This window comes from Palaemon carinicauda, chromosome 8, assembly GCF_036898095.1.
Source record: "Palaemon carinicauda isolate YSFRI2023 chromosome 8, ASM3689809v2, whole genome shotgun sequence".
In the NCBI taxonomy this organism is placed as follows: Eukaryota; Metazoa; Arthropoda; class Malacostraca; order Decapoda; family Palaemonidae; genus Palaemon; species Palaemon carinicauda.
In genome coordinates this window covers 60382751-60410250 of record NC_090732.1, presented here as the reverse complement: position 1 = coordinate 60410250, position 27500 = coordinate 60382751, and the positions used below count along the sequence as shown (strand labels likewise).

Sequence of the window (27500 nt, the reverse complement as noted above, 5' to 3'; positions counted from 1 at the left end):
ACTATGTATAAATGTAAGCTCTTGTCGTTTTGAATTAAATCAAAAGTGATTTTAACGTAAACAAGAGCTGTTGCCTACCGGAGGCATCCTGGATGCTATCGCTCGCTCTTATGGGTCATTTAGTTAGCTGGAGCGACGTTCCCGGTTGTTACGCTTTAACAATTTAGCTATTTAGCTCTACTAGGAATGCTTAAATTATACCATCAGTTTTTAGCTCGGTGATTTCGACACGGGTTGAGGTCCCTATCTTGCCCTTCGTGAGGCTTCATAGCCTAGACGTCTGGCACTAGTACTTTCATGCATTATATAAGTTTTTCCGAATGTTATATTATTGAAGCTATAGGCAAATATTTTATACATGTAAGATATTGTTGAATGTTTTTTCCAAGATTGTATACGAGAGAGTTTCGGTGATTTAGGTAATCGATTCTCATCTTACCTAGTCTAGTATTCTAGGTACAGTAGTATACTTTCGCACATCCCCAGTTGTTCTTTTCTCCTCCGTAGGCTAAGTTCAATCCCTCTCTCCCTCTGTAAGCCTTCGGCTTAATCCTAGTGGTTCTATCTGTATAATAATTCAGGTATAACTATTCTAGGATATGTCTGTCCTGACCTGATAACCAGAGTGACTGGTTTTTTGGGTTAGGGCAGAACATCAGAGTTTCTAGTCTGTGGTCTGCTTCTTCCTAGCATAGAGAATGAGTCTCCTTTGCTAGGTTAGGGGCGGACACAGGAAGCTTTGCTTCCCTAGTCCATGTTGGAAGGATTCTGTAAGAGATGATTCCTTCCTCTAGTGGCCTAGCAGACTGTCCTGTGTTGTTTTTCTCGGGCTGGAGAATGAGTTTTCTCTGTTGCCCAGCGAAATAACTTCACCTAACTTTGCTCTGGTTGGGAGGAGGTTAGCAAGTATTGCCAGTCTTCCTCCCTAATAGACAACTCTTGGTTAGGATGAGCTTCCCTAACGGCTGAGTGTGTCTCCTGCTAGAACGAAGTCTATAGGACCCTTATCCCTTCCCCACCTCTCTTTCTTTTATTTTCTTTTGGCCGCAGTCCTACTTCCGTACCTAGTATAGGTTAGGATGGAGGACAGGCTCAGCTCTCTGCCGGCTGGCACTACGTGTCGGCCGGCAGAGACTCTTTATTCTTTGCATAGTGAACCCTAGACTTCCCTTGGTCTCCCTTCCATGTCTGCCGATAGAGCTCGACAGGCTATGGATTCTTTGGAAGCCTGAATGCTACATTCTCCCCTTCCATAAGTTCACTCTTTCTGGATGGAAGGTCGTACGGCAATGCCGCCTTATAACCTTACATCCATACTGTTTCTCTGATTATTATGTTGCACCCCTAACCCGGCTGCCGGCTTAACAGCCGAAAGCCGGGCAGGTGGAGGTTCTCTGGTTCTTGGCTACTGTCGGCGGGCATGGGTTTTATTACCTTTGCCTGCCGGCAGTGGAAACACAACCCGAATCTTCTGGCCACTACGATTAGCGGCCGGCAGCCGGGTATTAGTGCTTTCAGCCGTCGGCTGGCAATGATTGCCGGCTGGCACACAGTCGCGAATCAGTGGGCTGCCGCCTATTAGTTAAAGATAGTATATCTTTGAACTATACAGGGGTAGATGCCGGCCGGCACGTACAGGCGCATGCCGGCACGTACCGGCGCGTGCTAGCTGGCACAACAGCATGCGGTGTACAGTAGTTGCTGTATTCGTAGTGTAGTACACACTGCATTAGCAGAAACTGCTGTACAGAGCTTGTGATAACACTAAAGTTCTTCATCATACTTAATGTTATCTTGTACAGCCTTTTGTTGAGACCGTACAATATATAGAAAGTAAGTTCTTTCTGTATTCTTTCTATCCTGTATATTAAAACTTTATCTCAAGGTGTGAACTACACCTTAAATTTCCGTTTAGGAAATTACGTAAGGTTTTCTAGAATAGAATTAACCTTAGTTTTAATATCTCGGGAGGTTTCAGCAATTGACCGGACAGGAAATACAAGTATGTGTCTTTCCTTCTTTCTTTTATAGCTTTTCTATATAAGCTAAATGTCCCAATATAAGTGAAAGCCTTCACTTGATATTCATGGATTTTTCTTCTCTTTACAGGAGGACCATCCGAAGTGCGGGAGTGTGTTCTGTAATGTCCGCAGTAAGAACTTCTGTGGACATCAATATTGCAGGAGGCACGCAGCATGCGCAACCTCCAGAGGTGATCTCCGCTATTGGGACCCTCTGGTTTGTACAGTTTGTTCTAACCTGTTTACCGAGGCTTTTAACGACCCTAAGTCAACGGAGTCAAGGGATGCTGCCAGGGAAACGTTATGACCCGGGGTGAGGGGTTTTCAGAAAAACCCCTCAGGTCCCTACCTTCCAAATGAGAAGATGAGGGCCTACCTTTTCCCTAAAGCATCGGTTGATGCAATCATCCCCCAGCCTCAGGTGGAGATACCAATTGCCCAGAATCCGATAGATTCTGAAGTCTCAGCCGCCCTTCAAGACATCCAATTGGACGATAGGATGTCGGAGGTGTCGGATTCTACTAGGAAGGACCTTCTAGGAGAATGTCAGGAGGAGCTGTTCCAGGCTCCTCAAGTAGAAGAGCAAGAAATCGACGAAGTGTCGGTTACGTCGGTTCCGGACCCAGAACTTGTTCCTTCTACATCGTCTGCTATCCCAGATGAACTGGGAAGGACTCTTTCTTCCATTGTTGAGATGATTCAATAAATTCAAAGGAAGAATGATGAGAAGGAAGCTGCAATGAAACTGGAGATACGTAGACTTGCAGCATCACGTGGGCCCCAGAAGCGGCTCAGCGTGAAGGGTCTTCCTTTGTGCTCGGATACCAATCCTTGGAGGTATGCTGAACACATGCCAATGACAACCGGGAAGATCGTGATCTCAGAAAAGTTAGGAGCAATTTCCCTGGAAGAAGTGGAATTTTGACCCAACAAAGATTCTTATCCGGACTGCTATGTCCGTCTTAGGAAGGAGCCAGCCTTAAAGGAGGAGACGGAGCCAAAGGAGGTCATAGTTTTTGACCATAGTAAAGCTCAGACGTTACTAGCGAGCCCGATGAAAGAGAGGGGCTTCACTAACTCAAAGGTGCCCGCCTTGAGTAAGAAGCTTCCCTCCTTTTTGGCCTCTCCTACCAGAGCCTTTCCCTTCTTGGAAAAGGGATATAAGGCTGCCTTAAAAGTGGTGGAGGCAGGGATACCATGCCCCTCCTTGGAGGAGTGCAAGCCGTTATCTCTGACCTTGCCCTTGGACCAAGAAGACTGGAAGGACGTACACCTTACCTTCTCAGTCGGGAAGCTGGAAGCTGATATTGCTGAACGCCAGTTCGGTGAGGCGCTTCCAAAACTGTCGGAGGTTCTCTTGCGTAGAGAGCAAGAGACAAAGGAAAGACTTGCGGCATCGATGTCGCTGCAAACGACACTAGAAACGATGGCAAGTGTCCCCAAGAACCAGGACATGTTCATGGTTGTGGCCAAAACACATCTGGCCATAGTTACGAAGGATTTCTATAGCTTTATTAAAGCTAGGAGAGCCTGTAGAGAGTTCGTGGTCGCCTCGGCTGCGGTGAGGCACGAACCGAGGGATCTGATCTCTTCTCGTATTTGGGGTAAAGATCTCTTTCCCAATGAAGTGGTTAAAGAGGTAGTAGACAAGGCCGCCACAGAGAATAGGAACCTTCTCAAAAAGTGGGGCCTAGATCTTAAGAGAAAGTCTTCTCCGGATGAGGGTCACCAACCCAAGAAGAAGACAAAAAGGCCTAGGCCATCCTCTCGGCTGGCTAAACCCTACCGAAAGCAATATCAACAACAACTTCCTGTGACTGCGGTGCCTCAGAGAATGGCACAACCTCCAACCACGTACCAGCTGGTACCTCAACAAACGGCGACACAGTCGCCAGTTCTTAACATAGCCTCCGAAAGGCAGACTTCTTCCTTTCGTTCGAGAGCCAGAGGAATAGCCAGAGGTTTTTCTAGACGCCCTTCAAGAGGAAGGGGATCCAGGGGAGGACGTGGTCAAGGAGGCAAGGCCTCAGGTCCACAACAGCAGAAGTAGATACTTCCAGTAGGAGGGAGACTACAGCGTTTTAGGCATCGCTGGACCTTCGATCCCTGGGCCCACAGCCTAAATATGAATGGACTAGGTTGGAGCTGGAGCAGTCCTCCACCTCAATTTCCTCAATTCTTCCAACACTCAACCCCCGCTCTGGAAGAATATGTCCGAGAGCTCTTAGACAAAAGAGTAATCCGGAAGGTTAAGTCCATCAAATTCCAAGGAAGGCTGTTTTGTGTTCCAAAGAAGGACTCAGAAAAACTCAAAGTCATTCTAGACTTGTCGCCACTCAACAAGTTCATAGAGAACTACAAGTTCAGAATGCTCACACTTCAACACATAAGGACCCTACTGCCCAAAAGGGCATATGCTGTGTCTATAGACTTGTTTGACGCTTATTGGCACGTTCCAATTAATCGTCACCTCTCCCCCTACCTAGGCTTCAAGTTACATTGATAACTTTACGCCTTCAGAACCATGCCTTTCGGGCTAAACATAGCCCCAAGAATTTTCACGAAGCTCGCGAACGCAGCCGTCCATCAATTACGCCTAAAGGGGGTCCAAGTAGTAGCCTACTTGGAAGACTGGCTGGTGTGGGCAGCATCCAGGACAGAATGCATGCAAGCTTCTAAGATAGTGATCCAGTTCCTGGAACATCTGGGATTCAAGATCAACATCAAAAAGTCTCGTCTTTCCCCAGCTCGAAAATTTCAGTGGTTGGGAATCCACTGGAATTTGGAGTCACATCAGCTTTCCATTCCTAGTAAGAAGAGGAAAGAAATAGCAGGATCTGTCAAGAGACTATTGAAATCCAAATGGATATCAAGATGCGAACAGGAGAGAGTGCTGGGCTCTCTACAGTTTGCTTCGATAACAGATCCAGTGCTAAGAGCACAGCTTGAGGATGCAACAGGAGTCTGGAGAAAATACCCATCAAACACGCGAAGAGATCTAATAAGACCACTACCGACTCGACTGCGAACGCTTATCAAGCCGCGGTCCAATGCCAAGCAATTGAAGAAATCAATACTTCTTCAACTTCCTTCCCCGTCAGTAACTATCCACACAGACGCCTCAAAGGAAGGCTGGGGAGGCCACTCTCATCAGATGAGAGTCCAAGGAGCTTGGTCCAATCTTTTCAAGTCATTTCACATCAACTTTCTAGAAGCCATGGCAGTACTTCTGACACTGAAGAAAGTTTCTCCTCGTCACTCGACCCACATAAGACTGGTTCTAGACGGCGAGGTGGTAGTGAGATGCCTGAATCGACAAGGGTCGAGGTCACCTCAAATCAACCAAGTGATGTTGGCCATATTCCTTTTGGCGGAAAGGAAGAAATGGCACCTGTCAGCAGTTCACATTCAAGGGTTCCGCAATGCGACAGCGGACGCTCTATCTAGGTTTACACCTATAGAGTCAGAATGGTCCCTTGACGCAGGATCGTTCTCCTTCATCTTGAGTCAAGTCCCAGAGCTGCAGATAGACCTCTTTGCGACGAAAGACAACAAGAAAGTAGTTCGTTACGTGTCCCCTTACGAGGATCCGTTAGCGGAGGCAGTGGACGCTATGTCCCTGGACTGGAACAGATGGTTCAGTATCAATCTGTTTCCTCCGCACAACCTCCTTTTGAAGGTTCTCGATAAGCTGAGATCCTTCAAAGGGAAAGCAGCAATAGTGGCCCACAAGTAGCCAAATAGCGTGTGGTTCCCTCTGGCATTGGAACTACCATTAAAATTCGTACCTCTACCGGATCCATCCCTGTCTCAGCGAGTACAGAAGTCGACTGTCTTCGCTCCATCACAGAAAACACGGATCCTACATCTCATGATTTTCTCTCCTTAACGATGAGAAAAAGATTCGGTGTTTAAAAGTCGGTTTAGAGTTTTGGAGGAAACCAGAAGACATTATGAGGCTTCAGGGAAGAAATAGCTATTCTTTGTCAAGGCAAAGAAACCGAAAGAAATCCCGACAGATTCCTATTTATCATTCTTCATTCACCTTCATGAGCAAGGTTTAGCAGCCTATACAATTCTATTGCTCAAGCCTGCCTTGACAAGTCAGATACCATATGCCTTACAGGTCGACCTTCCTACCGACGTTCTTAATGAACTAGCCCTTCAGCGCTTCCAAAGACCCTTTGCCTGGTCATTAGATATGATTCCTCATTGTGTATAAATAATGAACAATGAGGAATGTGCTTAGAAGGTTTTGAATTTAAGTCATATTTCTGTTTGTACTCGCTTTGGGGGCCAGAGTTAGTGAATAGTGGCTCTCTCTAGAGAGGAAGGCTACGTCCAGTTCTTGGAGGGAGAACTGAATCTATTTCCAGACCCAACGTTTCTTACCAGGAACAAGCTACCCACCAACAGGTGGGGTCCCTAGAGAATCTGCCCTCTGAAGGAAGATGCATCTCTATGTCCAGTGGAGTGCCTAAAGGTCTATCTTCATAGAACTTCAGACTTTATGGGAGGACAGCTGTTCAGAAGAGAAACCCTGGGTTCAAAGTTATCTATAACTAAGGGCGAAATTCACCCGTGTTATTCGCAGAACGGATCCAGACAGTACACCCGTTAGTCATGATCCGAGGAAAGTTTCCTCTTCCATAAAATTTCTTAAATTATATGGACTTTGAACATCCTTGTTTGCACACCGGCTGGTAGTCATCCAAGGCGTTCTTTATGCACTATGCGAAGCAAGTGGAGCAACTTATGAGATCTGTGGTAGCAGCAGGTAGAATTCCTTAACCTTCTGTTTTAAGTCTGCGAGGAACAGAGTAATTAATTTGGGACGATTAATTAAGAGGGTGCGCGTGTAGTCACTGTATGTTACTACACGCTGAGCGATAGGCCACGAAAGTGTCCTTACGAACTGTTCCATTGACGTCGGTAATCTATAGCATAATACAGACACTTGTGCCAAGCGTTTTTTACGCTAGTGTATGTAAACAGTATACAGACTATATCATTATTATTAATAATTCAATTGAAGTGGCAAATCTGTTTCCTAGTAGATGAAACAATATTTTCTGTTGACTGTTTTTCTTTATGCTTTTACGCATATCATCCACATTTCATAAATTTTATAAATGTTGATCTGATATGTACGTTTATTAAATTTTGATAAACTAGTTCATAGTGAACCCTGCGTCTTTTTCGCCCACACTCATTTTATTAGAAATGTACTGAGCATTAAGATTAAAATATGGATATTTTTATCATGGTATGTCTTTCGAGACTGTTCCCTGATTCAAGTAAAAGTCCACTCACTCTAACCCTTCCTTGGAAGGGTTGACGTGGTACCGTAACGGGTTGGTGGCAAAGAGGCAAAATTTGTTTCTATGCGGATACAACCATTATCCAATAGTATATAAGTGTAGTCACTTTGGGGAAGGTTTCACAAATTCATTCTGACATTGGTGATACTTATACAAACTTTGCTTTATATTGTATAGGGCGAGACCACTATACAAGCTTGTCATTTTGTCATCCATAAATTTTTATGTACTCCTCGAGACTTTTTCCAGAGTCTAGTACGACTCTTCCCTGTAGGGTGCAGGAAGCACTAACATAGTTCATGCTTAGATGAAATGATGTATGACGGTAACATCATAGGTCTCTAGGTCTAGACGGACCAGGAAAATACTTTCTTGAGAGTACGGCACTGATTGAGAATCCACAGATACAGTAATGCTCTGGTAAACTTCCACCAGGACGACCTGCCCTGAGCCCAAAAAACGGATTTTGAGCGAAGCAAAAAATCTATTTTTGGGTGAGGTAGCCATGTCGTCCTGATGGACCCGCCCTTCCTTTTATTGTAAAAGGGCCTGTTGACCCCTCCCTATAGTACAGTATCTGTAACACCTCGTATATCGCTACAAGGAATAAAGAGGGCGCTACCGCCTTCATCAGATACACACTGGAAACGGAATAGGAGAGATGCCTTATGAGCAGCTCTCTTTTCATTCTCATTTCAGATTCTTGTCACTATACCCCCTCGAAGCGTTAATACTGTTCGGGGCGAAGATAGCTATGTGACGTGTCAAGAATACGTCCTCTGATATTATGCGATATCCCTGTGAGATTATTTAGGGATATTCGGTCCAGGAGTTAGAATTCTGGATACCATAAAGTAAAATTCTCTGGGAATATCACTGTAGTCAAATATACCCTAGAAAGCTACCTAATAGGAACTTCCATCAGGACGACATGGCTACCTCACCCAAAAATAGATTTTTCGCTTCGCTCAAAATCCGTTTTTGAGTTTTGTTAGGATTCAACTTCATACCCCATAATTTGCACCAAACACTAATTTTAGATAAATCTCTATTAAGGGATTCACCAACCCCAGATCTACATTCAGGGGATGGAATTGATGCAAAGAGAGTAGCATCATCTGCATATGCAACAAGCTTGTTTTCTAGGCCAAACCACATGTCATGTGTATATAGCATGAAACGTAATGGGCCAAGAACACTACCCTGTGGAACACCGGATATCACATTCCTATACTCACTATGATGCCCATCAACAACAACTCTTTGAGATCTATTGCTTAAGAAATCAATAATGATGCTAAGAAACGACCTACCCACTCCCAACTGTTTCAGTTTGAAAACAAGGGCCTCATGATTAACACGGTCAAAGGCAGCACTAAAATCAAGGCCAATCATATGAACTTCCTGACCTTGATCAAGAGATTTCTGTACAGTATTGGAGATTGTAAGAAGGGCATCACATGCTCCAAGGCCTTTGCGATAACCAAATTGCAAACTAGGGAGTAGATGATTACCTTCAGCAAACCTATTAAGACGTTTTGCCAGAAGACGTTCAAAAACCTTAGATAATATGGGAGTTATGGAAATTGGGCGGTAATCAGTGGGACTTAAGCTACCACAAACACATTTACCTAGAGGAGTAACATTACCAATTCTCCAACAAGTGCTAAAAGCTCCTCTTCTTGCTAACTTGCGCAAAATAACAGATAACTTTGGAGCTAAGAAATCTGCTGTCTTTATAAAAAACAAAGGAAAAATACCATTTGGGTCTACACTTCCATAAGCATGAAGGTCCATCAACAGAGCTTTAATCTCACGAGATCGAAAACCTAAACTAGTTAGTTTAGCCTCAGGAAAACAGGAATGAGGAAGCAGCCCTTCTAGGAGAAGGACACTCCAAAATCAAACCATTGTTCTCTAGTGTTGGGTAGTGTCATAGCCTCTGTACCATGGTCTTCCACTGCCTTGGGTTAGAGATCTCTTGCTTAAGGGTACACTCGGGAACACTATTCTATCTTGCGTCTCTTCCTCTTATTATTTTGAAGTTTTATCCTCTTGTTATTTTCAAGTTTTTATAGTTTATATATGAAAGATTGATTCTAATATTGTTCTTAAACTTCTCTTCTAGATTTTTCTTATATCCTTTCCTCACTAGGCTATTTTCCCTGTTGAAGGCCTTGGACTTATAGAATCCTACTTTTCAAACTAGGGTTGTGGCTTAGGAAATAATAATAATGATAATAATAATAATAATAATAATAATAATCATAATAATAATAATCATAATAATAATGATATTTTATATATGTATATATATATATATATATATATATATATATATATATATATATGTATACATACATACATACATATATATATATATATATATATATATATATATATATATATACATATATATATATATACATACATATATATATATATATACATATGAATATATATATATATATATATATATATATATATATATATATATATATATATATATATATATATATATATATATATATATTTAAATATGTGTGTATATATATGTGTATATATATGTATATATATATACACACATATTTATATATATATATATATATATATATATATATATATATATATATATATATATATATATATATATATATATATATATATGTGTGTGTGTGTGTGTGTGTGTGTGTATGTATGTACATTAATATACAGAATCAAAAGTATATGAAATAAAATTTTCAAGGAGAAAGTAAACGTTTCAGTTGACAAAACCTCACCTTGTTAACAGATAAATATAAACCTGGTAGGTGACTTGGGTACCTAAATATACTATACATGTATATATTGAACAACGACTTTAACAAGTCTTGATAAATAATGGGATGGTAAAGACGTTGCTCTTCTTTAGTCTGAATTATTCCACTTCTGAGCTGACCTCTTATGCTGGTGGCTTTCATTAGAACATTTGCTTCACAATAAGGTTATATTTTTGGAGTCGGCTCATTTATTTATTTATTTGTCTGTGGATAGGCTTACGGCAAATCTATTCAACGGCTTTTGTCGAGATTTTCACCACCGATAGATCTTAGGTCATGAACAATCCCTTTAAATTTTGGATAAGACCCTGATCCGGATCTGGATTTTAGATCCAGATTGGCATTTTTCCCAATCTTAGAGATTACGTCAAAACAAATAGATGGATTTTGACATAATTTTCACCAGAGATTGATCTTATACCAGGGTATCGGATCCATATTGGAGAACCGAATTTGCGTTTTTCACAATTTTGAATATTATGTCAAAATAAATTTTCCCATTGTATTTTCACCAAATTTTAACAACGGATAGATATTATGCATCGGAAGAAACCATGAAATTTGGTAGGTGATACGGGTCAATTGCACGATTCTGGATCAATATGCACTTTCACCCATCTACTGTACAGTCAGCAAATGAAAAATGGGAGGTGAAGCCCGTAGACTTTATTCAAAGTTGGCGATAATCATTGGCGAAAGTCTGAAATCTCTAATTGCTCTTGTTTCTTTTGTCTCACTGGCAGATATCTTATTTTCAGTTTAATCGATCCTGGCATATTCTACAACCTTCCTTTTGCATGGTTAGCTAATCCTAAAAAAAGCTCAGTCTCATTCGAGTTAATCCCTCTATTGGCATTAATATGACAAACGCTTTGGATAAAAAGAAAGCTTTAGCAAGGTTGAGAGAAAATAATGTCTACTGCACATGGTTTGAATTTACAGTGTAAAAAACAGTTAGTCGTCATTAAGGACTTTGGTAAACATTGATGATTTTTTCTAGAATAAGAAGTTTGTTGTTGTTCAAGTGGATGTATTCCGAGATGTCAAATTTTCCCATAAAGAAAGATAAAATAATTCAAAGGAAACGGGCTTAAAACCTGTAGAGTTCCGGGTAGGTATCAAGTACGTTGAGGATTTAGTCTTTATGCTTCTTTGGGACCGAATTGTTAATCATTTCAAATGATTCCAAGAAATCGATTTATTTTCTATCACTTCCATTTCTTCTTGACGATTTGTAAAACTAAGCAGTAACATTATTTCCAGTATGCATAGAGTTAATTTTCAATTGGTCTCTTTATCAATTCATTATTGATGAACATTCCTAGGTTTCTTTTTCTGTAAGTAGGAGTTTCCCATCTTTATCCCCTTTAGTAATGATGACATTGTCGTTATATAATCTAGTTATATATTTTATCCTGAAATAGATTGTCATCCAGACGTTTCAACGAATCAATCCATCCATTATGTCTACTCAAGAGTAAGTTGATGAAGACTAAAGTAGAACGATGTTTTGAAACTTCTCATCGGAGAGAAAGGTTGATCGGGATTTCTATTTCTGGCAAAAACGTAATTCCAATCTTACATTTTGATTACGATATTGTACTCTATAGGCTAGCAGGGGTTTTTAACCTTGGGTGAGGTGGAGGGGGGTTGGTGTGGGTAGGAATTCAGTTCTCCTAGACTCCTAAAAAGGTGTTAGTAATTCCAGGGAGGTGGTGTAAGTCTTAGAGAAAAGGAGAAATTATTCAAATTTTATTTGTTTTTCTATTATTGTAAGCAATGTCTAATACCGAGAAGTTTATGATAAAGCGCAATAGTATTGCCACATAACTTGAGTTTTATGTAGTCAACTTACACTATTTAGAACGGCTTAAAATTTTCTTTTCTTATTGATCCCTCCCCCCCCCAACCCCACACACACACACACACTTCATAGGATTGAAACTCATGACAGGCGAGGTTTAAACTCTTACTGGATCTGTCTATATGCAACTCGTTAATGGCTGTTAAGTTCAGTACTCTTCCAATTTTTCTGCACAAGTCTTTGGCAACTATTTAGTTAAGGCTATTGAGGTTTACTTTATTCCCTTTAGTTATATTTACTTAAAATATTAATAATCCACATATTTATGGGTGAATTGTGAACCCACATGCGTTGCTCTATTTATTATTCGCAAGTTCTGAATTCCGTTTGTGTTTTATCAGAAAAAGATGGTGCTTAACATCTTTTAGTGGTTATGGTTAAATTGTATTTAGGATGATTTTGATACATTTCTTAACAATCATGAGTTTACGACCAGGATAGGGTGTTTTCTATAATGTTATGGTGTTTATTTATTGTATGTAACAATTATGTAAGGGTGTTTATAATCAAAGTTTGTGTTTGTTAATGATATGGTGGTGTTTATATGATTCTATTTGGTATTCTAAATGTTTGCCAATAAGATGGTGCTGTTTGATTATGTTGTGGTGTTTGTTGATGATATGGTGGTGATTATATTATTCTATTTAGTATTTTAAATGTTTTCCAATGAAAAGATGCTGTTTGATTATGTTGTGGCGTTTGTTAATGATATGGTGGTGATCATATTATTCTATTTAGTATTTTAGATGTTTGCCAAAGACAAGGTGCTGTTTGATTATGTTGTGGTGTTTGTTAATGATATGGTGGTGATTATATTATTCTATTTGGTATTTTAAATGTTTCCCAAAGACAAGGTGCGGTTTGATTATTTTGTGGTGTTTGTTAATGATATGGTGGTTATTATATTATTCTACTTGGTATTTCAAATGTTTGCCAATGACAAGGTGCTGTTTGATTATGTTGTGGTATTTGTTAATGATACGCTGGTTTTTAAATGATTCTTTTTGGTATCTCAAATGTTTGCCTATGACATGGTGCTGTTTGATTATTATTATTATTATTATTATTATTATTATTATTATTATTATTATTATTATTATTAGCCAAGCTACAATCGTAGTTGGAAAAGCAAGATGCTACAAGCCCAAGGGCTCCAACAGGAAAAAACAGCCCACTGAGGAAAGGAAATAAGGAAATAAATAAACAATATAAGTAATGAAAAGTCAAAATAAAATATTCTTTAAAACAATAACAGCATTATAACAGATAATTTATATATAACTATAAAAAGACTTATGTCAGCCTGTTCCACATAAAAACTTTTGCTGCAACTTTGAACTTGTGAAATTCTACTTATTCAACTACCCGATTAGGAAGATCATGCCACAACTTTGTCACAGCTAGAATAAAACTTCTAGAATACTGTATAGTATTAAGCCTGATGATGGAGAAGGCGTGACTATTAGAATTAATTGCTTGCCTAGTATTACGAACAGGATAGAACTGTCCAGGAAGATTTAAATGTAAAGGCTGGTCAGAACTATGAAAAATCTTATACAACATGCATAATGAACTAATTGAACGACGGCGTTGAGGTGTTTATTAACCATATGTCGCTGTTAATGACCATGTGATATTTGATGTCTGTTTATAATCCGACTGTAGTCATTTGTAGTGTTTACGAAATTTGTTTATTCTTATGTTGTGATGTTTAAGAGCACAAAGTGTTGTTTATCTTACGATACACGTGCCTTATATTTCATTGTCAGATTTCTGTTGTTAATTGCACATATATGATATGCAATATGTATAAAGAAACCAAACTATTTTGACGAATATATTTGATTTGTATTTGTGTTTATACGAAATGGTGACACAAAGGCTCCCCAGTGTGTGGTGAAGAGGTTCTCAACCTTATTGCTTTGTGATGCATTTATGATATATCTGAACTTTGACGACGCACCAACTCTACAGTCAGTGTAATTATAAATATTATTATGTAAGCCTTGTTACATATTCAGCTGACACAAAGGTACACAGTATATAAGGCTACCAATAATATTAATTCAAATATGTGGGTACACATATGTAATAATAATAATAATAATAATAATAATAATAATAATAATAATAATAATTATAATAATAATAATGTAATTATTATCAATAATAATAGTAATGATGATAATATTACTACTACTACTACTACTACTACTACTACTACTACTAATAGTAATAATGATTATATGAATGAATTAATGAGCATATGGGAATAATGTACAACATCATTCTGTTGTAGAATAAACATACTTGATTAATGGGACACTTACGCCTGTCTGTATTTGTATATCCTTTCGATGTTAGGAGGGACAGCGAGAAGAATATGAGCTGTTCTACTGGACAAGCACACTCTCATTTCCTCCTCAACACTCAGCTATCTAGACCTCTTTTTAGTTTTGTATAGTGTTGGGAATTCTGGTTCCCACAGATATGAGGTGGAGAACTGCAGCAATATTTTCTCGGCTTTATTGGCTATATGAGTGTGTTCTTTTCCAATTCTTATCCAAAAGCTTTCTAGTGATAGATCCAAGTCTCCAGTTTTAGCGTGCAGTCATTCTGTATATTAATTAGTCCCTCTTCTTCAAGGATACCAAGTTGTGGCTTGGTTGAGGGATCATAGATAAAATGATTTCTTACCCAATCATATTAATCAGTAGATACATTAGGGAAATATTTTTCATTGTTCAATTCTAGAATTTCAAGGTGCGCCTAAACTTCAGGACAGCCCATATTCTTCTCAGCAGCAGAACATTGAAAGAAATGGAAGTGACGTGGATATAATGTGTGGGCATTTGCACAGATGGCTGTCTATCTATGATAGGACCAGTAAAAGGTTTCGTGTCGTTAACGCAGAAGGGAAACGCACATCTGATTACAATACATTGATTCTTACATCGTGAAAATCTTATGGCAAAGACACTTGGACAGGGAGTAAAGCTTTTGCTTAAAAGTGTTGTAAAGCTGGTAAACCTCATAAACAGCAGATCAAACTAGACAAGGCTTTTTTCATTCTCTATGAAGAAATGGGATCTGCCTACGAAGGTCTTTTCCTCCAGACAGAGGTCGGGTAGCTATCAAGAGGCAAAGTGTTGTCGAGAGTAGGCCTACATGAACTGCGGCAGGAAAGATATTTTTCTTTACTCTTCAGGAAAAACCTGAATTTTTAAAACTACTGGCTGACGAAATTTGGAGAGCAAAGTTATGCTATTTGGCGGTTATATTTGAAAATCTATACAAAGTTAATACTTGTGTGCAAGGGAAAAATTAGAACTTGTTAACATCATCTGATAAAATAAAGGGCATGCTGGAGACAATAAGGCTTTGGAAAGATAGAGTGAGTGATGGCAATGCTGATATGTTTCAAAAGACTGCTGAAGCTAAATATACAGACATCATTCCACTCATTTGCACAAAATCTTTGCAGTACAAAAATTCTTCAGTTATTTTATTATCAGCAATATATATGATGAACACTCGTAATTTGGATTTACCTACAATATCAGTTGACTCATCTGCTTGCAGAGCATACATTTTATCTGTCATAAGCTTACTGACAGTCTTTTCAATGTCGACAACATACCCTTGATACGTCTTACAGTAGTCGTCCAAGAGAGGTATTTATTTTTACTTCTTTTTCAGCCTAATCACCAAATAGTTTTCACTACATCACAACAAATTGGAAGAAAATATGAATGCAAAGGAATGAGGTTTCATATGTTTTGCCGTCTGCCTGCCACTAAATAGCTTGCTTTCCGTGCTTTTTCTGCTACTTCAACTTTTTTCTCAAAGCTAAGTCTTTGTTGTTTGTTATCTTTCAAAAGTCTTTTAATGTAATCCACAGGTTTCTGAGAGGTGCTTATGTTTTGTTGTTAAATGTCTTTTCCTTTTCATACGAGTCATAGATTCATTCGACAGCACAATGCCGCAAACAAAGCACTTTGGTCTTGGAACAAACTCGTCATCACAGCAAGTAAACACAATTTCTAGACAACTCTCGCTATACAAGCGAAGTAATTCACTGTGGATGTTCTTGCTGCTTTCTGTACGTGCTGAGGCCCCCCTTGGACCTAAAGGACTAGACAAGGTTTCGGCTGTGACTTCACTTTCCCTGCTTGGACATGCGTAGATAATCTCATTTTGAAGCGTCACTTCATTTTCCCCTATCGGATATGAACAAGAAGGCTGACTTTCGGTAGTTAATCTTGCTTCATTTCTAGCGTCTTCGACACGTATACCTTGTGAATTATTATCAACTTCCACCCTATCTCAGTGTCAACAAGACGCTTGCGTTTTCTTATGATAAACTTTTCCATGTTTTGCAAGGTTCAGACCCATTGCAGCAGCATTTATAACATGCACAACGGTCAAAGATGCAAATCTACCAACTGGGAGGAACGCCAGGAGAGGAGAACGGAGTTGCTAGCCATGGTACAGACGGGAAACTTAGGTGTATAGTACTCGTACAGGCACCGATACACGTACACACATACACACACACACACACACACACACACATATATATATATATATATATATATATATATATATATATATATATATATCATGGAATTTTCGCAGCGCCCTTTGTGAATAGTCGTGGCGCAGAAGGGCGCCATGGCGCACAGGTTGAAAATCCATGGTGTAGTGTGTTGCAATACTGAGTAATGGTTGGATGCAACCATAATGCTTAGAACAACACTTGTAGACAACAGATCCTGCTCTTGTGGACAAGCCTAAGGTATCCTTTGAAATATGAAGACACTCCTTAAACTCTTAAAGCAACTTAAGTTGGATGGCAGTAACGCATTTGGGCAACATACTTCAAAGGTTGTTGAGGATTCTTAAGAGATTGAAATGTTAATTGCAACCAGGAAGAGCCGTAACATCGAGAAGTTTCTCACAAAACCACGTATACTCCATACATCAGAACTTATGCAAGCAAGTTCCAAAAGGGGTGGGGGTGGGAGGTCAGAAACCATAACCAAAGCAGCTGGGAGTCCGGGGGTCGGTGTAAGCCCCGGAAACTGAAGCAATTTCAAGCTATTTTAGAGCTATTTTTCATGTATTTGAAACTATTTTTTCCTTAAAGCTGACGCAGTTTTAAGCTATTTTAGAGCTTTTTACATGAGTTTGAAACCATTTTCTCCTTAAAGCTGATATGATTTTAAACTATATTAGAACTATTTTTCATGTATTTGAAATTTTTTTTGTCCTTATAATTGAATTTATAAGGTGATTAAGTATTATATAATAACAGCATCCCGATGAAATATATAAAACATTTCTGTACCTTTAATACATGTATACTGTATACTTTCCAGGGAAACCTTATCTGATGACTACATCTGAATCATATATGTAATTATTGGAGCACCTGCATCCTTCCCTTCAATTATCAACCTATGCAATTCTTGATTAGTCGAATTGTAGTCAGTCTCTCCACTTCTTCCAACTTGATTCATATCTGAAACACAATCTCTTAATTCCAGCTCATAAATAATGAATCTTCATTACTTGGAAGAGAGAGAGAGAGAGAGAGAGAAAGAGAGAGAGAGAGAGAGAGAGAGAGAGAGAGAGAGAGAGAGAGAGAGAGAGAGAGAGAGAGAGAGAGAAGGATGAATTCAGTCTTCCACATCTCTTTTACTTCATTCTTCTTGTAGTAATTATCAAACGAAAGATGTTGATTATTGTTTTAGTTTTATAGAAGTTTGAAAGTTTTTATAAATCCTGAGCTTTATATCACGAAACCTTTTCAATTTTTTCATATTAGACATTACTCTCAAGAAAAGCCTGGTTTATATTCTTTGAAGATTTTCCTTTTTTTTTCATTTTTTATCCTACCTACTGTACTGTTTTCTAAAGAAACAAGTTGCCTTGCAAATTAAAACATCAGACTTTTTTGCAATATATATTACATTGAGAACCGGTAAACTTATTGAACAATTATAGAATTATGGAATGTTCATGACACGTAAATTAGTTAATTATATCACATTTCAATATTACAAATGATGATGTTGAATAAAAATCGTAGCAACAAAATTACACTTTACTCCTGTTTAGTTTTCCACTTTCAATAAATAGGATTTTTGCCTTAAATACCGAACAGAACAAAATATACTAACTGATAAAACAGCCATATCAGAGATTTCTGAGAATTGATTTTACTCCCTCGAAAATCTTATTGTCACATCACAAGTGTTCCTACACATGGTTTAATCTCCTTAAAAAGATCATATCAAATTCAATTCATGAAATAAACAAAAGCACTTAATTTAGTAATAAGAATATACATTCAAACAGATCAAGAATAAACACAAAAAACCGAATGCTACTGATATTCATATCGGACGTTGATATATACATACTGTATACCAGGGAAGAGAGAGGGGGCGGTTGAAATTTACTGCAGCATTAAATCGAAAATAATTTGTCGTTATTGATTGTATTAGAGTATTAGAATAATGAATATATATATATATATATATATATATATATATATATATATATATATATATATATATATATATATATTTATATATATATGTGTGTGTGTATATGTGTGCGTATATATATATATATATATATATATATATATATATATATATATATATATATATATATATATATATATATATATATATATATATATATACTGTATATATACATTATAGATGGAGGAGATTTCATACTAGTAAAACTTAGTGAACTTTACACAAAATATCTGCAAGAATGCTCTATAACTCGAATCTCATGACATCCACATCCACATTTTAGTAAACAAAATGAGATTACGAAAATTAGAAAGCCACTTTCTCTAAATATGAAAATATCTAATCAGATGGTTCTAGCAGGAATAACTTATGTATCAGAAACTTGGAGCCTTACAAAAACATTAGAGCAAAAGCTAGTTACAACTCAAAGAGATATGGAGAGAATAATGATGGTATCAACACAAAGAGTAACGAATGGGCAAGAGATGTGAGAACGACAGATAATAGGAGCAAATTAAGAAAAACAGACAGGGTTCCTAGATATTGCAAAAGAAACAGAGGATGGAAGAAAATAAAACGATGGACTGACGAGCTAAGAAAATTTGCTGGTATAGTCAGGCATTGAAAGACCATAAACAAACATGAGTAGAACAACATGGCTTAGGCCTTTGTCTTACAGTGGACTAGCAACGGCTGATAATTATATGTATATATATATATATATATATATATATATATATATATATATATATATATATATATATATATATATATATATATATATATACACACACACATATATATATACATATACATATATATATATATATATATATATATATATATATATATATATATATATATATATATATATATATATATATATACAAATATATATTGAAAGCGAATTCCCTAATTCAAAACAATAATCTAGCTCCATGGTGACAATGCATAAGAGGTTAAAGATCTTATGCAGTCGAAATATCTTTTTAGATTATTGATAGTTTGCCATTGTATTCCTAGAAATCTCTCTCTCTCTCTCTCTCTCTCTCTCTCTCTCTCTCTCTCTCTCTCTCTCTCTCTGTCTAGGGTGATTATATTTTTAGTTAAAAGTTATTTAATCTGCACTGACATTTACCATAACTTAATTCAAGTGTAATAGTTTTATAAAGTAACATACATATCTTCATAGCAAACTAATGCAATTTGCATTAATGTTCTAGGAAATAACTATACTCTATAAATAGAAAAATATATTATGCGATCTTCCCCATTAGGTTTACCTTGAAAAAAACTCTATTTTAATATGTAATTCTTCTTGATACGGATATAGAATGACTATCAACTATTTTTTTTATTATCATAATGATTGCAATGTAGAATGGTTACGATCTGTTCTGGTTTAGTAGCAAGTCTCAATGTAGCAATCATCTAGAGAAGATCTCTTTAAATCAGATAACACGAGTGAAATGCTCATAAGAAAGTTCTGTCCTTACCATGAAATATAACCGTAATATATTTCTAAGCAACAACTACAGAAAATTAATGAACTTAAAATTCATGTCATCACTGACCATATATATATATATATATATATATATATATATATATATATATATATATATATATATATATATATATATATATATATATATATATATATATATATATATATATATATAGGTGGCCGGACAGTTGCGTCCCAGACATTTGCGTACCGGACATTTGCGTCCCGGACATCTGCGTACCAGGACGTTTGCGTCCCCTGACATTTGCGTACCGGGACAATTGTGTCCCTGGACATTTGTGTAGCTGGAATATCCGAAATATTTTGAATTTACCATATTTTAAAATCTCTCTCTCTCTCTCTCTCTCTCTCTCTCTCTCTCTCTCTCTCTCTCTCTCTCTCTCTCTCTCTCTCTCTCCCCAGTTACACCTTACCTTTATTTTGAATTTACCATATTTTGAAATCTCTCTCTCTCTCTCTCTCTCTCTCTCTCTCTCTCTCTCTCTCTCTCTCTCTCTCTCTCTCTCCTCAGTTACACCTTACCTTTATTCTAAACAAGCAATAATAGGCTTAAAGGTAGTTACCATATATAAAAAACATATACATAAACCCAAGAATTGTTTGGTATAGAAATTCACTCATTAATACCTTAAGTAACTTTAAACAAGCTGAAAGGTAGTTTACCAGAAATAAAACAAAAATCTTATCTAAAGCAGGAGAAAAATAAGTTAGCAATTCTAGTTTTCGCCAGCAGTGTGTAACACAAACATCTATTGGTACTAGGATTTTATATATTTCGAAATTCGGAACCCATGGCTAAGTTCCGGAAATCTAACACTGGTGGAAAAATATTTGTGGACAATGAAAATTACAGTTACCACTATCATAAGAAAAACTCTGATGAAGCAAAAACATACTGGATGTGTCTAGTGCGATCTTGCAAAGCAAGAATCCATACAGTGAACGACCTAGTTACGGCATGCCATAATGAGCATAGTCTATGCTCCTCAGATTCAGAAGTCAAAGCACAAGAAGCTATGTCCCAGTTGAAAAATACTTCAGTGTTAACATAAGAACCATCAAGAAGTCTTATCGGAGAAACGATCGCTAATGAAGATGAGTGTTCCATTTCAAAACTGCCAAGTTTTTCATCACTGCCAAGAAATATACGTCGATGGAGAGAAAAGGCACATAATGTACCCCTAATCCCACGCCAAATAAATAATTTTGAGATTCCGGAATCCTACTGTTTTCTCGCGACTGGGGAAAAGTTCCTTGCGTTTGATTCTGGCATGATTAACCTCCAGAATTTATCGCGTATTTTGAGATGACGTATATTGGCCAAGTAAGAGGGAGAAGAGGAATAGGGATGGAACCAATTTTTGCTATAGCGTCATGGAATGTTCGAGAAAGTGTTATTAACCAGTTGCCAAGGTCTAATAATAGTTTTGAGAGATTGCATAATGCTTTGCAATATTCGTTATCCTGTCAACAACCCTCTATCTGGAAGTTAATTGAAATATTGAAAAAGGAGGAGGCCATTTTGCCTTAAAGAAAAAAAGCGACTTTCAACGAGGAGTTCGTCCACGGCAAAAAAATATAACTGCTAATAAGAGAATCCTGGCACTCTTGGATACATATTCTCCTGAAGACAAGATTAATTTCTTAAATTATTTTGAATTATTTGTTTAACCTATAATTTCGTTTTTTTATTCTTTGATTACTATTACTTTTAAACAAAAAATAAAATTGCAATTCCACTATTTGAAAAATATTCTCCTGAAAACAAGAATAATTTCTTAAAATGTATATTCATACATTCTGAATTATTTGTTAAACTTGTAATACTCCACTTAAAAAAATAAAATTACAATTCCATCAAATCTATTTGAAAATAATCTAGGTTCACAAATGTCCAGGGACACAGATGTCCGGGTACACAAATGTCCAGGGACACAGATGTCCGGGTACACAAATGTCCAGGGACGCAAATGTCCATGTACGCAATTGTCCGGGACGCGAATGTCCGGTACGCAAATGTCCGGGACGCAAATGTCCTAGAACCATATATATATATATATATATATATATATATATATATATATATATATATATATATATATATATATATATATATATATATATAAACACACACACATATATATATATATATATATATATATATATATATATATATATATATATATATATATATATATATATATATATATATGTATATATATATATATGTATATGTATATATATGTATATGTATAATATATATATATATATATATATATATATATATATATATATATATATATATATATATATACATATATACATATCTTCTTCTTCTTCCCAGCTGGTTCCCATTTTTATATGGGGTCGCCGTTGCGGATGAGCCGTTTCCATCTTTTTCTATTCTGCGCTTCTGCCTCATCAATCCCCTTCTCCTGTAAGTCTCCTCTCACACAGTCCCTCCATCTCTTTCTTGGTCTCCCTCTTCTTCTTCTTCCTTGAACCTCCATCTCCATAGTATGTCTCCCAACGTGGTCCTCATCTCTCCTCATCAGGTGTCCATACCATCTCAGCCTCCCTTCCTGCACTTTCTTTGATATTTCCACCACCTTTGTCGACCCCCTTATGTAGTCATTTCTTATCCGATCCTCTCTTGTCACCCCAGACATCCACCTAAGCATTCTCATTTCTGCCACATCCATCTTCTTCTCCTCTGTCTTCCTCATGCTTGCTGTTTCTGTTCCATACAGCATTGCTGTTCTTACCACTGTCTTATGAAATTTTCCTTTCAATCTCAGTGGTATTCTTTTGTCGCAAAGAACTCCTGAGGCTGCTCTCCAGTTGTTCCAGCCTGCCTGTACCCGATGTTTAACTTCATCTTCCATACCTCCTCCAGCATTAACAAATGATCCCAAATACTTAAACTTATCAACTCTCTTTATCTATTCTCCCCTAAGCTGAATACTTTCTCTATCATCCCCCTCACTGGTGGTACACATATATGCTGTCTTAGATCTACTTATTCTCATTCCTCTATCCTCCAGTACTTGCCTCCATCTTTCCAATTTCATTTCCAGATCTTCCCTGCTCTCTGCGCACAGAACAATATCATCTGCATACAATATGTTCCATGGTACTGCCTCCCTTACCTCTTCTATTAAAACGTCCATCACTATGTTAAAGATAAATGGGCTCAGAGCTGACCCTTGGTGTAATCCTACTCTCACCTCAAAACCCTCTGTCTCCCCAGCACTGCTCCTCACTCTAGTAAATACATTACGGTACATCTCTTGTATCAGTCGAACGTACTTCTCTGGCACCCTGCTCTCCCTCAGACTCCTCCACACCTCTTGTCTTGGGACTCGGTCATAAGCCTTTTCAAGGTCAATGAATACCACATGCAGGTCTCTTTGCTTTTCCCGGAATTTCTCCATTAGTTGCCTCAGACAAAATACACCATCTGTTGTTCCCCTACCCTTCATGAATCCCATCTGCTCTTTACCTATTTCTACTTCTTCTCTTAGTCTGGCATCTATCATCCTTTCCAGTATCTTCAAAGTGTGGGACATCAATTTAATACCTCTGTAATTCCCACACTCTTGGACATCACCTTTCCCTTTGAAGATTGGGATCAATATACTCCCTCGCCACTCATTTGGTATCTTTTCCTGCTCAAAAATATATACATATATACATATACATATACATACATATATATATATATATATATATATATATATATATATATATATATATATATACATATATATATATACAGTATATATATATATATATATATATATATATATATATATATATATATATATATGTATATATATATATATATATATATATATATATTATATATATATACAGTATATATATATATATATATATATATATATATATATATATATATATATATATATATATATATATAATGTATATATATACATATATATATATATATATATATATATATATATATATATATATATATATATATATATATATATACATATACTCGTATATACTGATTCCCACGCTTTTGCACTTACCCTTGCCTATTGCGCATGATAAACTATTCAGAAAATTTCAACAAAGAACTTTATTTGATAATACCCCTAAACACTTGACTTTCATGAATTTGGCGACAAATAGCTTATGATTTCAAATTAAATATAGTTCGAGAATAAAGACATAAGAGGAATTTTTTTTTTTTTTTTGCGTACGTCTATGTGTAAGTCAATACAAAAAAAAAACAAACTTTAACCATTTGTCCATTGAAGGAGATAAGACTTCACATTGACCCTACTCTACATATTTGTAATAAGATGAGTTTTACACTAATGCTAGTGACTATTATAGATATGCGTTCAAATATTGAATAATAATTAGTTTTTGACTTTTGAGAAAATGGATCATGGTAGAAACATTTTTAAAAAGCGAAATAACCTAATAAAAGACGAAACATGAAAATAAAGATAACTGACAAAATTAATATTTGGTAGCCGAGTTCAACAGTCAAAAATTTCTTTCTTGAAAAATTTTGGTTTAACAGTCAAACTTTTTTTTTCTTAAAAAATGGAGGGGGGACGGGGAGTTCGTGACCCCTCGTGGTCGCCACCCCCTGGATCCGCTAGTGTTATGGAAAATATTGCAAAAGAACTTTGCTAAGTTTCAGTTTCAAATTACCGTTACAGTCAATGGAACTATTGATGAATTGTCTTAAGAAGACATCAAAGATCGAATTCACTACTCGGTAAGAGATTCGCGTGTTTTCCCATCAAGTGTGATACAAATTAACATAACTCAGTGTTCTTGCCTACTGATCTGGATTCCTTGAAACGGTGAAAAAAATCCATCTGCTGTAGTACTCGTTGCACATTCATCGTGAAGCCTTATCACCCAGAACTCTACCTGCTGGAATGAGGGATGTCCAGAACTTGGCTTTCAAGGTAGCCAACTTTATCAAACCTGATACCTTGAACAGTTGTTTCTTTAAACTGCTGTATAAAAAATACGGAATTTGAGCTCAAAACATCACCTTTTCATGCGAATGTACGATAGCTATCAAAGGGGAACATAGGCCTACTTGCGTAGTTCTATGAACTATGAGAAGAAGTTACAATATTTCTAGATTTACAGCAGAAGGCAAAGCACCGTAACCAATTCCATTCTGAAGAATTTCAGCCATCATTAGCAACCTTTATTTAATGGACATTTCAAAGCGTTGAATAATCTCAAACTTAAATTGAAAGGGAAAAACATCAACGCCATTATGTATGACGACACCATTCGAACCAGTATGGCCAAATTCGGCCTCTGAGGGCTCAAATTAAGCAGGGGAATACAATCAGTTTCTAGTAAATGGGATTCTACTCTTATTCAATTATCACATATTTAACTGCTTGAAAACTCAGCATTCGCGAGATACTTCCCAAATAGAGATGAGAAGAATTCAGCATGCACATTCATCAGAAAACCATTTCAATATGAAGTTGTTAATGTTTCAGATGGGTACAAGAGGAGTTTCTTGAAATGAAATTCAAATCCACAAGATCTCAATGATACATTTTGTATCAAATACTTTCCTTTTTACTCCCTGATCTCACATCAGGCTCTAAATATTTTAACTATATCTGAATCTACTATCTTTGTTAAGCTGCATTATTTGAACTCATTATTGATTTCAAGTTGATTAAACATATAATCACACATTGGACAGAATGAAAACAGTATAAATGAGATACTTCTCAGATCAAGATATGAAGAGAAAAATAGACATTCATCAGGAACTTATCTCCATATGAAGTAGTTGATGTTTCAGATTAAATGCAACAGGAATTTCTGAAGTTAAAGCTCAAATCCACGGTTAAGGGAGACTTCAAAGAACTAGAACTTGAGACATTCTGGGTCAACCACCTTCTTGTTTACTTCCTGATCTCACAACAGGCGCTAAATATTTCAACTAAGAGTATGTCCGAATTTGGTATCTTTGTCAAGCTGCATTATGTATGCCCATTGCTGTCAAAACCAAGTACAGAACCAGGCTAAGCATTAAAGATATAGTAGCTAAGAAGTATTGTTAAGTATCTTAGTAGCTACTTTTCATATTCATTAGACCAAGACATTATTTTTATTGAAAATCTAGGAGAAAATCTCAGTCACTAATGCAAAGGGGACATGTAGTGAAATGTTTAAGATTCACTTCTCTATTCAAATGCTGAAGTCATACATTCATCAATAAACGGGGTTGAAGCATTGTCAAGCAATGTTTTTTTCTGGATAAGGAAGATATTTGTTTAGTAAAGAGAAATAAAATATAAAATTGTAATCAGAAAGAGTTTGCTATGGTATTAACGCAAGAAATAATTGCTTTATGTATGGTCTCTTTCTCAGGCACAACGATGTTTTGGGTCAAAACCTGCATCGCAAATAAATAATACTTCTTTTAATTTGACAAATGGATACTGCTATCTAAAAATGTAACATAATTGTGGGAATAAATTAATTTCTTTCCTCTGGTATCACAAAGAACAAAATTTTTCCTTTTTATCGAAATTTTCTTCTGTCCATTATACATTTTCCCCTTTCCTCTTTTAATTTGTACAAAGTCAAGTGGTTTGTAGTAGTTTTTTCTTTAATGCATGTAGGAGTTTCTTGTAGCTCATTTCCAAATTTATGAATGTCTGTCTTAATGAAGTTATTCATCGTTGTCATCCCTGTTCAAAATCATGCATATACAGTACATGAGTAACGCAACCTCTAAAGCTGATGAACTATTATTTTAAACAAAACTAGTGCTAGTGCTAACTCTTGATTCATATTTGGTCCATTACAGTGCAAGGACAGAATGAAAAGCTTTGCTACTGGAGCAAAATCTACTTAAGAGAAAGGTAGGAGCAACTCTTAGGCAAATCACCTGCAGACACTCCATCCATTCTGGTATTCATTGATCTGAGCATCTTATCTGCAGGACACCTCGGTATGACTAACTGTGGAATTTTCTAGAAGCCTCCCATGTGCACTAGCTACGTAGCTCAAAGACTGCAGGATGGGAGTTCCTTCACTTTATATTGATGTCACATTTCCGATGGTGTCACGTGGCTCCCCTAGCCGTGACCTAAAAAACTACAAATAAGTAATCCAACAAAAGGGAAACCTGGTATAAGAACATAATCACTGCCTCCAGAGAAGTTCCAAGCCATGTCCGAAAGAGCCAGCATAACTCAGCAGGCCATGTGTAGTTGTCTGCGAATTGTTGCCCTTTATCAAATCTTATCCAAATGCTTCTCACTGATGTCAAATAATTTCTATTCGCTAATCCTCCTCACATCTCTTTCGCTCTCTTTTTTGCCATTCTAAATATAGGTTATAATATATAATTTTA

General features: G+C 36.8%; 1 protein-coding gene across 1 annotated transcript in view; it reads right to left on the bottom strand.

Annotated features, from left to right (window-relative positions):
- amon (amontillado) overlaps positions 1-27500 on the bottom strand; it is a 541981-nt gene that overhangs the window by 41729 nt on the left and 472752 nt on the right. The window lies entirely within an intron of this gene.